We start from the raw sequence: 4,738 nt of genomic DNA, 5'->3' as shown, positions 1-4,738 counted from the left end.
AATCCCTCCCTGAACCGTGTTCATTAGAACAGAGATCAGGCTGCCCTACGTACTCTGGGGAGGGCGAATCTCGCTGTTACATGAAATCTACGACGTTAACCAAACCTGCTCTACAACAAGTCTTCCATAAAGGACTAATAATAAATAAGACCAGATCAAACTCTTTTAGTGAATCTGCTAAAAACAGTCACTGTCTGGTCAAAGCCAATCCTCCTATTGATCCCACGGTATCCACAAGCCAAGAAGCTAGCTGGACAGAGGCAACGAACAGAAAAAGACTAAGAAACAGTCCCGACGCGCAAACTCGAACTCTAAAGCAAACTAAACTTAATTACTGGCTCGCTGCTCCAGTCACAACATCAAACAGATTCGATTTACTCGACGACGAAAGCCAAATCACTGCGAATCCAGCACCTAAACCTATCAGACCACCCCCCATATTTGTGGACAAAGTTAGCAATATGCAACCATTATCAAAAATGTTAGAAGAAGTAGCGAGTAATGACTACGTAATTAAAGTTCTACAAGATGAACGAGTTAAAATTCAATCAAAATCATCTGATACATACTCCCTCATTTATAAGGAACTCAAAAAAAAGGAAGACTGAATTCTTTACATACCAGCCCAAACAAAATCGCAGCTTTCGAGTTGTACTAAAGCACATGCACCCGTCTACAAACACCGATGATTTAAAGGCTGCCCTTGAAGAACTAAACCATAGAGTGACAAACATCTGGAACATCCAAGACAGAAAAACAAAACAACCCCCACATATGTTCTATGTCGATTTACATCCAAACTCTAATAACAAAGACATATACAACGTCAAAGTGCTTCTCCATTGTCGGGTTATATTTGAAGGCCCAAGACCAAAACAAGAGATCCCACAATGTTCCAACTGCCAGGAATACGGACACACACACAAATTCTGCCACAGAAGGCCTAGATGTGTCAAATGCGCGGCGGCGCACCATACCTCGGATTGTCCCCGAAAAACACGCTCCAGTGACGTAAAATGTGTCCTCAGTGAAGGGAACCACCCGGCCAACTACAAGGGCTGCATAGTATATAAAGAACTCCAGAGAGTCAAATACCCTCCAATTCGCTTGAGAAGGACTCTGGTTTCCGATCAACCTAAACACGATATAATTCATCACGAGCAATACAATATAAAACACAATTCCAAATCATACGCTGCACCTGCCAAACAAAACCAAGCTACAACAGTCAATCCAGACAATAATGACCAAAATGATGACACACAAAGCATTGCACTTGCCCTCAGAACCCTAAGTGAAACAATGCAAACTCTCATGAGCCAAATCCTAACTATAACCAAAATGTTAGCTGAAATCACGTCTAAGCTGGCTTTTAATGATAAATACAATTAAAATATGTATTTGGAATGCCAACGGCTTATCAAACCACTCAGCAGAGTTAAAAATATTCTTGACGTCTAACGAAATCGACATAATGCTGATATCGGAAACCCATTTTACGTCCAAAAGTCATCTTAACATTAACGGCTATACCTTATACAATTCTAACCACCCAGACGGCAAAGCTCATGGTGGAACTGCCATACTTATTAGATCTAAAATCAAACACCATATGCATGAAAATATATCTAAAAACTACATACAGGCTACCAGTATCGTTGTGAACGACTGGTCTAGTGACTTTGTGATTTCAGCAATTTACTGTCCTCCGAGATACTCTATAAAAGATATGGATTTTAATGACTTTTTCTCCTCTCTGGGCAGTCGCTTCATTGAGGGAGGTGACTACAATGCTAAACATACCTTCTGGGGCTCTAGATTGATACTGCCACGAGGCAGAGAACTCTTTAAATGTATACAAACAAATAAACTAGATGTAGTGTCAACAGGACAGCCTACATATTGGCCAACTGACCCTAAAAAGAAACCGGATTTAATTGACTTTTGTGTTGTAAATGGTATCCCGAAAATTAACATATCTTGCTCTAGTTGTTTAGACTTATCATCTGACCACTCCCCAATCAATCTAGAGCTACGTACCAATGCTGTAGAAAAACTACCAAAATGCACACTCCACAATAATAAAACTAACTGGCCACTTTTTCGAGGACTTATAGACAATAATTTTCAAAAATCCATCATCCTGAAGTCAGCTGCTGTCGAATTTTTTAACGCTAGTATACAAGACGCCGCCTGGACGGCAACTCCTAAAAATAATATCACCAAGCCAGCAACACAGGTTGACAAATCCACCATGGACAAAATTTCTGAAAAACGAAAGGCAAGGAAACAATGGCAGCAAAGTAGATGCCCCATCGCACGCAAAAAATTAAACCACATGATAAGAGTTGTGAAACGATCTATGGATGATGACGGCAACAGAGGTTTCCAAAATTACCTAAGTACCTTGGACTCCACTGCGGCCACAAATTACTCTCTATGGAAAGCCACAAGAAAATTGAAACAACCGACTATTACATCACCCCCCATAAGAAATAATATAGGGAACTGGGCACGCACAGATGAGGAAAAAGCCAGGATCTTTTCTCAACATTTAGCAAGTGTCTTCAAGCCTCACCCATATGAGGGAACCCCTGAGCACGAGAAAAGAGTCACTGACTATCTCAATACGCCTACAATAAACATGACCAATGAATCAGTTACTTTTCAAAAATTTACTAAAAAAGAAGTTTTCAGAACAATCAACAAAGCTAACTGTAAAAAATCCCCGGGATATGACTTAATAACAAACAAAATTCTTCTAGAACTCCCTGACTCTGGACTGACATTCCTCACCTCATTGTTTAATGCTATAGTAAGACTGAATTTCTTCCCACCTCAATGGAAAGTTGCAAAAATCATAATGATCCTGAAGCCGGACAAACCACCGGAAGAAGCAAAGTCTTACAGACCAATAAGTCTACTACCCATCCCTTCAAAAAATTTTGAGTCTCTGCTCCTTCAACGTATGCATCCTATTATAAAGGATAAGAAACTTATCCCAGACCACCAATTTGGGTTCCGCAATAAACATGCCACAGTCTACCAAGTCCACAGATTAACTGAAAAAATTTTGAAATCTCTTGAAGATAATGCATACTGCAATAGCGCTTTCCTTGACATATCTCAAGCCTTCGACCGAGTATGGTACCAGCGCCTCCTCTACAAAATTAAGACTTCCTTTCCTGATTCCATCTATAAAGTCCTCCAGTCATACATTGAAGACAGACATTTTCTCGTGCAAAGTGGCGAAGCTTTATCAAACTTACATAGCATCGAAGCCGGTGTCCCGCAGGGAAGTGTGCTCGGGCCTACACTCTACATGCTCTATACTTCAGATTTACCTACGAATATGTAACAACTGGCACTTTCGCCGATGATACCGCCATTATGGTTTCACACAAAGATCCAACGGTTGCATCCTACTATCTGCAAAGTGGTCTGAATGAGATATCAACCTGGCTCAGAAATTGGAGAATCAAGGCTAACGAATCCAAATCAGTGAATGTGACTTTTACCCTTAAAAGAGCTACATGTCCTCCCGTTCAATTAAATAATGTAACAATCCCTCAAGCGGAGCATGTGCGTTATCTTGGCCTACACCTAGACTAACGTCTCACATGGCAAAAACACATCTTCACTAAAAGGAAACAATTAGGCATCACACTAAGCAAACTGCAGTGGCTTATTGGACGTAAGTCACAGCTTTCACTTGGAAACAAGGTACTGCTTTACAAGGCAATTCTTAAACCGATCTGGACATACGGTATACAGCTATGGGATACCGCATCACACTCAAATATTGAAATAATCCAACGATTTCAGAATAAAACATTACGCTTAATAGCCAATGCTCCATGGTTTGTACCAAATGATCTATTACACCATGACCTCGGAATACCAACAGTCAAGGATGAGATAACAAATTTCGCTAAGGCACACAAAACTAGAGCAGACAATCACCCTAACATACTAGCAAAAGCCCTAATGAACAAAAGAACGAAAGTATCAAGAAGACTGAAACGCAAAATACCTCAAGATCTACTAACTAGCCAACCAGATGCTTAATTATGGAAATTGGGTTTGGCATAGGCCATTCTCCAAGCAAGCCAATATATATACCAGTAGGACACACATATTATTGAATGTCCCAGTGAAGGAGACAGATTATAATAAAATGAATACAAAAAAAAAATTGTAAGCCAACCATGTCGTCTATAGGCAAATCGAAACGAACGCTCCGAAACACCGATCGGGAAGCTATCTCCGCGGCGACAGCGAGGCGGCCATCTTCAGAACTCGGAAGGATCAAAGCAGTGTAGTGCCGCCGTATAGAGGCCGAGGAGGGTTCCTCCTTCTCCGGGAGTGAATATGGGGCGGGGTCGGGATCACGACCTGAAAGTGGCACCCTGGCGCAAGCGCTCCAAAGGGAGGCGGATGCGGCTTTCCGCACCCCGCCATCCGGACAACGGCGTGGCAGCATCGGGGGGCCTGAGAGCCCGACCGCGACCCTTTTAAAGACCGCGAACGGAGTGCTCCAACGTGCCAAGGAGGAATTGGACAAGTCTGGTAACCTGAAAGGCTCCATAAGAGCGACCGTTCTGGATGGCCTCAATTTTCTATACGAGGCCACCAGAAGACACGAGTGATAATGTGGTCACCAAAATCAGAAAGGCCGTTGACGCAACAAAGACCGGCGCCAAATTAGACACCGTACTGTTATATATGCACATATGTA

The sequence above is a fragment of the Leptidea sinapis genome, chromosome 39, assembly GCF_905404315.1.
Source record: "Leptidea sinapis chromosome 39, ilLepSina1.1, whole genome shotgun sequence".
Lineage (NCBI taxonomy): Eukaryota > Metazoa > Arthropoda > Insecta > Lepidoptera > Pieridae > Leptidea > Leptidea sinapis.
This window is presented reverse-complemented; position numbering follows the sequence as displayed.